Raw genomic sequence first — 12362 nt, 5'->3', positions numbered from 1 at the left:
ATATATATATATATATATATATATATATATATATATATATATATATATATATATATAAGTGATCCCAACTGAAGGCCAAGGTTAAAGGAGCATTGTGCAAATACTGTTTATGTAGATATACCTTCCTGCAAAGATTAGCTCCAACTCTGATCAAACACACTTAAACCAGCTAATAACACTTGACACTTGATAATTACAGACAGATGTGTTGTAGCAAGGCTGGGACCAAACCGGAACCAAAAAAGGGCAGGAAAGTTGAGAGCAGGATTGTACACCCCTGAGGCCATCCTTAAAAATATTTTGGTTTGCAGTAACAGTAATTATTATTATTTTATTTTTTTTAAAAAGGAAAATTTTGGTGATGACGTAGGTATGAATATAAACAAAATAGCATATCATGACGTCACTGACTGGGTCTTCAACCCGTGCCTTCGGGCGCACAATTGCAAACCTCATTTTGATGCAGGCTATATAGACCACAAACAAATTAAAATATTTGTCAAAAACATGTTTATTGCATGAATTTTAGGTGAAAAGAAAAAAAATGAGGTACTGTTATACTGTTTTACTTGCATCCACCGCAAGGTATCAATGCAACCTACAAATGAGAAACCATTTACTTTGCTTTCTTGGGTTGTCAATTTTGTGACAAAAATCCTGTTTGATTTGAGTGATAAGTGTTCATTGAATCGATTGTAAAATTGATTTTGCATGTCTAAATAAGTTTTATACGGCAAATAACACCAAATATAGGTAAATCCACGGACAACAGGCAGGACGAATGTAAAGACCAGCATTTATGATGATTTATTGGCGTGAAGTTACGTGCACAATGACAAACAGGAGAGGAACATTTTCTAAAAACAATAAGCAGAGAGGACTGCCATAATGCAAAACATTTACTGCAGGCTTCAACATGGCTATGTTTACGATTAGAAATGTCAACAACAACAAAAAAATGCATAGGTGATTCTAGGGCTGTCAAAAAAAATAAAATAAAAATAATAGAATTTCGAATATTCGTCAAATTTAAAATAAAAATCCACATTCAAATGCAAAAACGTTGCATTCAAATTTTAGGTGTGCATTAAGGAATTAAGTCCATTCCATCTTGCCGCGCACACAGCCTTGTCTATGAACTTTCAAAGGTGGACGAGCTCGACAAGCAGTAGATGCATTTTGCGGACCGCCAAAGTATACTTGATATACTCTTTATCAGTGTTATGTTAGTTATGTCAGGTTATGTTAGCCTATCCAGTTGAAGCCACTACAAAAAAAAAAAAGAAAAAAAAAAAAAGAGAGAACATCAATGTGGAGAAGATCTTGTTTACATCTAGGGCTGGACGATTATGGCCTAAAGTTAAAACCTCGATTAATTGAACATTTTACCTCGATTACGATTAATGAATGATTATTTTGTTTCTGTTTACTTTTTTTGCCCTCATAGTTCACTTACAAGGTTTGTACTGTAAACAGGGCCATAGTTGGGGTTTGTGGGCCCCGGTTCAGGTTGTACCAGTGGGCCCTGTTTGAAAGTGTTTAATATGTAGGTTCGTTCTGTTTATTTGTTCATCAACATGCCCACCACTTCTCAGAATGCAACGCGGCGCCCAAGACCTATAAGGCGCGGCCACTTTAAGAGACAATGAATGCATCCAATATAATATACATACAATTTTTTTCTCAACTGTTTACTTTAACTTAAGACATAACTGAGTTTTTTTCTAACATACGATCCAAGACGGGTATTTTCACATATTATTTATGTATTTGTCGGTTCAAGAGCAAAAACAGACAAATTTGGTGTTCAAGTGTTTTGAGACGATTTGCGATTTGTTTTTGTTCGTTGAGGTGCAGGAGGAACTTAAATGAGAACTTTGCAAACAAGAGGTCGGTTCAGTGTTGCTGTCTGTGAGACGCGGCTCTCTCTCCGCGTGTGCACCGAGCACAGCGTGTGAGTAACCAGCTCAGTTCAGCTTTTCCACGTCTTGTGTTTGAATGCTTTAAAGTCTTTTGAATGGTTACATTTGCAAGTAGCAACGTTTAATAACGCGTTAAAATGATATGCTTTCGTGTCGACACGCAGCAGCGTTTGGTCAACTGTCCTGAGTGTCTTTTTAGACTGGCCTCAGCCAGACGGTTGAGATCGACTATTAAAGATATTTTTTCCTATGGAAAGAACGATCATAGCTTACTATCAGCAGTTATTTTATCTATTTTCGTAACATTTCTGACATATTATTGCTCGGTGTAAGAGATAAATAAAGATTAAAGGTAAACAGTACCAGTACGAGTGATTGCGTGTGTGAATTAAACATACCGTCTTCTATATTATTGTGAAGCTGAGGGTTGTAAATAGCCTTGTTCCTTCAAAAGTAGAAAAATATGCTATAATAAGTTTTGAGATTCAAAGTCAAGCCGAAAACAAATATTCTGAGATAAAGTAATCCATATGAAAACAACGCGATGTCTGTTTTTCATGTCTCCCTTCATTATATCTAATGTGACCATGCCCCCGCGCTGAACGCGCTATTCAGATTCAAACTGAAGCGCGCGGCTTGAATACGCCCACACAGAAGAAAAAGCAGCCAGACTGTTCTTCAAGTTTTTATTTTATTTTACTGTTTGCTTCGCGATGAGAGGAATAAGACATAAATCACTCTAAAAAGATGTGATGTGGTTGAGGATTTGAGAAATGGGTTTCCTCAGAAAAAAGATCTATAATTCCTGACTAAATGTATAATCAAGTGAAACATTATGAAGTTTAAATAACAATATACAATACTATACCATTCAAAAGCATGATGTAAATAATATAAATGTGACAAATAGAGATAACTAACAAATGTAAAAACAGAGCAGTTCTTTCAATTTATTCCCCCTAAAAATACTGAAAAATATTCTCAGCTCTTTTCAACATTAATAATAATAATAATAATAATAATAATAATGATGATAATAAATGTTTTTTTTTTTTTTTGGTAGAAAATAAGATTATTAAAAGATATCTGAAGGATTGTGTGACCAGAGTAAGGATGCCTAAAAAATTTGTTTGAAAGTCAGCTTTGATTATTCCTAATAAACTGTTTAACTGCTCCCCCAAGTGGATATTAAATTATGTTGTGGGATAATTAAATATATTCTTAATAAACTACAAACATAAAATTATATAGATTTATTTTATTCTCACATTCTTTCTTGTAACTCCTCACTCAGTGGCACAGCTGAATGAGAGGCTCATTATGCAGCTCATTATGCGGCCTTTTGTCTTCTCAGGTGTAAATCACAATGATATTCATGATAGTTGACGCCCACTCGCATATGACTTTTACTAACATAAAGTGTCTTAGAAAATTTAAATCAATATATTGTTTTCTGTGAGTGAGTAAACAACATGATTTTCACATAATTTAGAAAGAAAAATTCTAGGCTACAAGCTCCAGTTCTCAACAATCCCGGGAACCAATGTTATGTATGTGTTTTATGGCCTTATTCAAGTGATTTAACATTTTTAGTTTTGCACTAACCATGCATAACTTTTTTTCTCAAAAATACAATTATGTACATGCATGCATTTCACAAATTATTATAACCCAGTTTGTGCTGATTACAGTGATATTAGACTTTACCCATTTAGATATTTATAAGAAACTGAAAAAAGCACAAATATCAGGGCATGACAAAACTTCTCCAGGCCCCAAAAATACCCTTAGACTCCAGAGGGTTAAGGAAGATAGCCTTCGTTTGTATGTAGGCCTAGGAAATTTATATATATCACAGCGGAGATAGAGGGGACGAACCGAGGGCAGGGCTGAGTGAGTGCGGCGTGAACCTGAGACCCGGAGTGACGGATTGATTGACAGCTGCTGTCAGAGATGCTAAAATGGAGAGTGACTGTAATGACGCAAGTAGCTTTGCAACAGAGCGATCATTTGAAGTAGAGGACTTTTCTCACCTACCTTCACCTGAAGTGGAGGATGTCGAGGTCTCTGTTCATATCAATTCGAGCAACTGGCTCAAACTGCGGTCTTAACTCCCGCATCGCGTCGCTTTTCAGCGCAAGCTGTGTGGAAAAGCCCATCTCCACCTCCATTGCGTTGGAGAAGCAATCCCGTGTAAAATGCAGTTTGCACACTCCAGCTCTAGGCAGGAACTCACGGTCTTCTAGGCCAAGTGCATGCAACCACTGGCGCCTAATTTTAAAGTCTGCTGGAAAACTATGCAGTCCAGCAGTGCTGTCACAACCAGCAACATTACACCTGCGTACCATCCTGACCACTGTACTAAATACAGATAAATCTACGCTAACTTGAAGATCTAAATAACTATATAATTTATATGCTAAATAGATGATATAATAATCTATCTTGATTGTTTTCAATACTGGCAATTCCAACTCCTGACTCACTACAGTGATTTTGACGGAACAAGATGGTTTTATACTGCCAAGGGCATGGTAGCTCGTACCAAGGGGCGTGGTGAGCTGGAAACTGCTTACATCACCTGCAACCGCTTATGTCACTTGCCACCGCAACATCCAATAGGAAAAATCAACTGCATTAGCCACCGTTCAACCTGAAGAGGGCAGCACTCAGACGTTTTTACACCATATATTGTAGAATTAAAACACTTTATACTCAAATGTTAAAAAAGTTACTCGAAACAATGAACAGCACTAATAAAGCCCCATTCTTATAGATCATTAACTAAAAAAAGTTGGTTTAGTTACTCTTTAAGGATGACCTGATTTAAAGAGCCAGTAAGATGAAAATTCTAAGCTTCCTATCACTGTTTATAAGTCCTGTACATTAGGTTTAAATCCATCCAAGGTTAAAAAACATTGTCATTTTGTCAAAATATCATTTTAAAATGACCTCAATTCTCAGAGATCCACAAACAGTTCGCACGAAACTGTTCAAAAGATTCAGTTTCCTTAAACCCCACCTTTCGGTAGCATACTGTGTTCTGATTGGTCAACTGACATAGTTTTGATTGATTATTCCGTACACGACTTCACGGTAAACAATGCGTTAGCATCTGTTTGGGGTGAATTATGTCTTATTCCTCTCACCGCGAAGCAAACAGTAAAATAAAAAACTTAAACAGTCTCGTTGCTTTTTCTTCTGTGTGGGTATATTCAAGCCATGCGCTTCAGTTTGAATATGAATAGCGCGTTCAGCGCGGGGGCGTGGTCACATTAGATATAATGAAGGGAGACTTGAAAAACAGACATCGCGTTGTTTTCATATGGATTACTTTATCACAGAATATCTGTTTTCGGCAGCACTTGTTTAGTTTTAAAGTAGACATGTCAAGCTTTCTATAGATATCTCTCATGTCTCTTCGTTGAGTATTCACGGAGTTACACTTCATTTTAATGACGTGTTTGTACATGACGATCAGCTGCAGACAGGCTGCAGACAGCACACATACTGATAAGACGCTCGGGAGAAAACAAACACAACTTCATAATCATACTTCGCGTTGTGATTCGGAGATGCTCGTTGGTCTAAATAAAGTTGGTAATGAACCCTCTTTTATGGCCAAATGCTTTGAAAATCCCGCTTTGTACTCACCAAGATTAGAAAAGCAGTCATCAGTGAAATGTTGTGAACACAACAAAAGGGATTTGTTGTACTGCTCTGGTATTGTGGTAAAAATGAATTTTAAGCCATTGGTTCTTCTGATCTTCATTCTTTGGCAGTGAAAATAAAACAAACTTGCCTTTACAATTAAAAACACACTGTCTCCTCGACATGATGCTATCACACCAACCAGAGCGTCTTTGTGGGGGGTGGGGCAGGTCAGAGTTCCGTTTCTCCCGAGACGGTAGGCGGAGATTATTATGCAAAGTGTTCCTAGTGACGTACATAGAGATGGGCAAAAGATTTGAAATCTATAACGACTCGTTTCAGCGATTCAGAGTCGACTCCTTACTTTAGAAGCCAGTAACTTTATAAATCGTGTAAGTTTTGGTTTAATTACTTTGCACATTGTTTACACTGATGGAGAGCTACATCATACACTGTAATACAGGTAATTTTTGATTTCCCATCTGTGTGGCTCTTTAAAGCTTTTTGGCTGCCTCAAGGCATTTCTTTAGAAAGAATGATAATGCTGCCACTGAAGAAACCATGATAAACATAGCTACCAAAAGAACAATGAATTCTTTAATGTATCAAGAAATTTAACATGGGTATATATCTGCACAGCAATTCATGACTGTTAATGTCTACTCAACTGTTTGTGTGTTACTCATTTTGTTAGATTGTGTTTGTCTAGAATTTAGTTAAATTAACATCAGACCACATAATGGTATTGTTTTCACACGTTAAAATGTAGCATTGTGACAACAGTTTGCAACCAAGCAAAGTCTTCAGCACAAGAATCAGCAGATAAAGGGTTACTGATTACCATATTTATGTACTATATTTTAAGGAATAATGGAGTAATAGACAATTTCGCCGGCTATTTGTCGGTTTAAAGAAGTTATATCTTTGTTCCTTGGGATATTTTCGGTTAGTGGTCAAGCGCATTCTGGACAAATTTTTTTTTTCTTTTTCAACACTAGGGTTAGTTCACCCAAAAATGAAAATTAGCTAGTTTTACTTACCCTCGAGGCATCGTAGGTGTATAAGGCAAAGTGTGCGCATTCATAATCACGTACACCTAGGATGTTATGAGAGTGAGTATAACAGTCTAATTTTCATTTTTGTGTGAACTAACAATTTAAGCTTGGCAAAAGTTTATTTAAAAATATACTGATGTTTTAAACAATTGTATTATTTTTAAATATTTGCATTTAATTAAATAATTGTTTTTCTACTTTTTTATTTAGGAAAGCCATAATCTGTAATGCAAGACACCTAAGACATAGCAGGAAGACAAGAAGGACATCGTCCTGCAGTGCCAAACCACATGTGACCATATGAACCCCCAGATGTGTTTGAGATCTTGAGGATGAAATGCAATGTAATACTTAAAGCTGCTGATGGCCAGGCCAGATAGCAACTTCTGCTTTTGTTATTGATTCTCCTTTGTCCAGAGACTCATTAATCCATTTCTGTTTGTCAAATGTCTGTGAAACATGTTTATGTTGATGTCTCATTTGTTGTTATATTTTTATATAAATTGTTTATCCCATTTTATATTCATACAAATATTCACACTGCCATAAAAGCAGTTGAAAGTGAGAGGATGTCCTTGTTAACATATAGTACAAAACTTTGGATACATTAGTGGTCACAAAGTTTGGACACATTGCTCTCTTATGCTCATCAAGCCTGCATTTATTTGATAAAAAAATAGACAAAAACAGTAATATTGTGAAATAGTTACAATTAAAAATAATGGTTTTCTATTTTAATATACTTTGTGATGCAAAGCTGCATTTTCATCAGTCTTCAATATCACATGATCCTTCAGAAAACATTCAAACAGGCTGATTTGATACTCTGTTATCATCAAAGTTGGAAACAATTATGCTGCTTAATATTTTTTTGAAACGTGATACTTTTTACAGGATTGACTGATAAATGCTGGCAGATAATTATTCAAAATACATATATTTTCTTACAAAACAAGTCTTGAATCACTTTTTAGCATTTTAACATCCTCAATAAAAGCATTCATTTTGTTGCCAAAAAAAAAAAAATTACTAACCCCAAAGATTTGAACTGCAGTGTATTTTGTCACAAAACATTTCTATTTTAAATAAATGCTGTTCTTTTATTCTCCAAAGAATCCTAAAAACCAGTAGATGTTCCGACACCCTTTTTCTCTTCCTGATACCGATTCCGATACCTGGGCTCAGGTTATCGGCCGTTACAGAGTACTGATCCGGTACCTAGGTGTGTATCTGTATATACAGCTGTATATACTACTAGCCCTGTGTACATTGCTAGAATTATTTTATGGTGTGCTTCAGACTTATCCCTTAATAAAACATGAACAAATACATGGTGAACTACTGTATTTATTACAGTATTTTTATTATATGACATGAATTTGACAGTGATATTTATTTTAAGCGAAAAAGAACTTCAAATGCAGCAAAAAATCTAAACCCGCAAACTAAAAAAGGTATTTTAGTTTTACAATATAACTGTATAAAATACTGCAACAAATAAGTCTAGGAATATTAAAAAAATTATATATTAATCAGATAAGTAAAAAACAAGCAACCATCTAGGCATAATTAATATTATTAATAGAGACGTATTATAATTACTACATAGAGACATAGCTAAATCTACTCGAGGCTACAACAGTAGCATAATATACAGTCAATTTACTCATGTTAAACTGAACATTTATTTTGATGGGTTGCCATGAAGATCTTTGAGTGTCTGTGTTTATGATATGACAGTTTTCTCAAATGAATCAGTAAATTCTCATGAAGTGACAGTTTGTGTGTTTGTGTCCTCATATATTGATACACGGCAGAGACTACAAAACAGCGAGCTCCTGCTTATCTGCGCCCGTCACCCACAGAGATGTAGAATTTGCAGGAGTAATATTTAAATAGTATTTTGCAGTTTAATATCAATGCAAGCAAGTGTCATTTGGTCAGTACTTATCTTTTGAATATCTAGGGATTGTACTGAAAGGTGCTCCACGCATTCTGTTTATTATTATTTACAGGCCTCCAAAATACTCTCCAGCCTTTGTTGAAGAGGTCACAGAAATGTTATCAATGATTTCCTCAGAGTTTGAAAATTCACATAGACAATGCAGAAAATAAAACTACAAAAGAAATGATAACTGTTCTAAACAATTTTGACTTGACTCAGCATGTGCATGGACCCACACACAAAGGTGGACACACTCTAGACTTAATTATCAGTAGGGGTCTAAACATTTCATCCATTGTTATTAAGGACATAGCACTGTATTTTCACTTCTGTATTTTCTTTGATATTTTCATCTCTGCTACCACTAAATCTAGATCGGTCTCTGTCAAAAGGAGATGCATTAACGAGAAAACAAGTGTACTATTTATGGAGGCTATATCTTTAACACCAAGCATTTCTGCAGACTCTGTTGATATTCTCCTTGATTCCTTCAACTCAAAAGTTAAGAATGTTATTGATGATATTGCTCCAATAATAGTCAATAAGAAAACAGACAGAAATCAGTTTGGAGAAGACTAACACACAGACTTTTATGAACACCAGATCAAGCACCTTTGAAATTCACACTCCCAGCACATAACATCATGAAAGTCCTTACTGTACTTACCATTTCACTTACACTTAATATTTACATAAACGTCAGACTAATAATGATGTTTTGAATGTGTAGGTTTTATAAAATTAAACCATTTAAGACAGTCGTGTTTAAAGGACTTGAAATTCAATACTGGTAATATTCAAATGCAGTTTCTGAAATATTGTTAAAGATGTATTACACTGGTTTTTAAAGAGTTTTTAAATTAAGAATACATTTTTCTCAGCTTTTTTTTTTAAAAAAGCTGTTAAATGTTTTAATAACATAGTAAAACCTTTCAACATTAAACATTTGCACATTCACTCAATAAAGACGTGCAGGGGCGTAGCCATCTTTTCAGAAGTGAGGGGGACAGAAATTACACACACACACACACACACACACACACATATATATATAACATTACAATATAATATAAAACATTACAATATAATATTTCTGTAATCAATATAGCCTACCAGTCTACAGTTTTTTTTAAGATTTTTAATGTTTTTAAAGAATTCTCTTCTGCCCACCAAGCCTGCATTTATTTGATCCAATGTACAGCAAAAGCAATTGTGAAATATTTTTACTATTTAAAATAACGGTTTTCTATTTGAACTTATTGTAAATTGTAATTTATTCCTGTGATCAAAGCTGTATTTTCAGCATCATTACTCCAGTCTTCAGTGTCACATCCTTCAGAAATCATTCTAATATGATGATTTGCTAATGATCAATATTTAAAACAGATGCTACATTTTTCAGTATTCTTTGATGAATAGAAGGATCCAAAATTCAGCATTTATGTGAAACAAAAAGCTTTCGCAACATTATACCCTACACCATTCAAAAGCTTAGAGTCTGTTTTTTGTCTTTTGTCTATTTTTTGGTAAATAAATTATAGAAATGAATACTTTTATTTAGAAAGGATGATAAAGACATCATTTTACAAAATTTTTATTTCAGATAAATGCTGTTCTTCTGAATTTTCTACCCATCAAAGAAACCTGAAAAAATTACACTCTGTTTTCAACATTATCATAATAAATGTTTTTTTTAGCAGCAAATCAGAATATCAGAATTATTTCTGAAGGATCGTGCGACTGGAATAACCCTTTAAGCTAAAATAATTTTTTTCTGCATTTTGAAAAATAAAAAAAATATATTTTTTTGTTTAGTCTATGCATATAGGCGTTTTGTGGCATATCGCCAAAAATAACTTAAATTGCACTTTTAGTTTTGGTCATAAAGTTAAGAGCAATACATCAATCGAATCTGTAAAGGGTCTACTTTTATTTGTATGCAAACATAATGAGAAAACTTTGTGCATTTATAAAATAAAGAAAACAAACAGTGCGCGCTGTCTGCAGCCTTGGTCTGCGTGATCTTCATTTAGAAATGCGTCATGAAAATGAACTGAAACTCAACAAATACTCCACAAAGAGATATGAGAGATATTTCTATAGAAACCTTGAGTTGTCTACTTTTAAACTAAGCAAGTCTTATCAACAACAAATATTAAGTAATAAAGTAATCCATATGAATCCAACGCAATGTCCAGCCTTTACATCTCCCTTCACTAACTTTTACGCGACAACACGCTATATATACACAAACCAGAAACTAAGCCTTTTTTGCACAGGCCTATCTAAAGGGTTAATGGTCCCACCTAGTGTTCAACTGTTAAAATAACAAATGTTACCTCTTCCCAAAAGGGAAAACCACAAACAATCAAGAATCTCACACACACACAAACACTATAATTTGCTGTTATACTCCATATAACTCCATATACAAGCCAGAAACCAAGCCTTATTTTGCATAGGCCTATCTAAAGGGTTAATTGTCCCACCTAGTGTTCAACTGTAAAAATAACAAATTTTACCTCTTCCCAAAAGGGAAAACCACAAACAATCAAGAATGCATGATTATATGTTGTCATGGCTTTGCAATCAAAAAATGTAATTATAATGGAAGTCAATGAGGAAAAACAGCCACCAACAACAAATGAGGGAGAAAAATTTTAAATCTAATGCTGCATAAAAACTATCAATGCATCAAAGCCAATGTTGCTACTAATCTTTGACATGCCCAAGACTGTTATAAAAAGTATTTAAAAAAAAAAAAATCCAGCCACTATTCATTTATATTGAAAATAAGTAATTTTGTTTGTCCCCCCCCCCCCCCCCTAAATCAGTGACATCATTTATGAACTTGGCAATTAAAGAGTTAAAATCTTGGATTAAAAAAAAAAAAACATTTGGTAGTTTTGATCAAGACTGAGGTTGATTAATAGATTTATGCAAAAATATATATATATATTTATTTGATACATTTTTACAGTTCAATTGAGTGGATGTTTTCATCCCGAACATAACGAAAGGGTAGTGAATTTGAACAATGCACAAGGGTTAATATCATGTTTTTAAATATGATGGTTTCATTATAAACATGGTGATCATCTCCAAGGACACCCAACATAATAGCAACTGAACCTAACCATATCATGTCAACAAATGGAAAAGTCAGCAGTCTATTAATTATTATGTTAATCACGGCGCCTTTAGTAACTACAGCAGGGTCGCTTTTCACCCTAAATACCATACATTTACATATTCTTTCGTTATTTAAAAATCGTTGCTTTAATTATCATAAAACTGAAAATCATAAAAAAGACCTTTGTCTCAAAATATATGCATTGATTTTTTTAGCTATTCTGATTTGCTACTTAAATTGACAACATTTAAAAAAACTAAAAATATTAGATCGATCAAGCACAGAATCAACTTTGCGGTGCTGCGCATGATCACGTCAGAGATCAAACAGATAACCTCCCGTGTTTAGTTCTGTTTTTGACAGAAGCACATATTGGACAATTTAAAAAATAGCACCACAAACAAAACTGATTTCAAATTTAATTCAAGCACTTTCAAGGACCTATGTTAGTTTTCAAGTACTTTCCAGGCCTTGAATCCATATGTCTGAAATTCAAGTACTTTCAAGTACTTTCAAGAAGGGTGGGAACCCTGCTAACAGCAGCTCAGACTATGAAAAGACAATGCAGAAAAAAAAAGCTGGGCGAATGTGGCGGAAGACAAAACTTGAAATTCACTATAGCATCTATAAAGACTGCCTTCATGCTTTTAATGTGA

At 34.3% G+C, this 12362-nt stretch overlaps 1 protein-coding gene across 3 annotated transcripts in view; it reads right to left on the bottom strand.

The window, feature by feature from the left end:
- med1 (mediator complex subunit 1) overlaps window positions 1-12362 on the bottom strand; it is a 124262-nt gene that overhangs the window by 35202 nt on the left and 76698 nt on the right. The window lies entirely within an intron of this gene.

The sequence above is a fragment of the Carassius auratus genome, unplaced genomic scaffold (genome assembly GCF_003368295.1).
Source record: "Carassius auratus strain Wakin unplaced genomic scaffold, ASM336829v1 scaf_tig00001016, whole genome shotgun sequence".
Classification (NCBI taxonomy): domain Eukaryota; kingdom Metazoa; phylum Chordata; class Actinopteri; order Cypriniformes; family Cyprinidae; genus Carassius; species Carassius auratus.
This window is presented reverse-complemented; position numbering and strand designations above follow the sequence as displayed.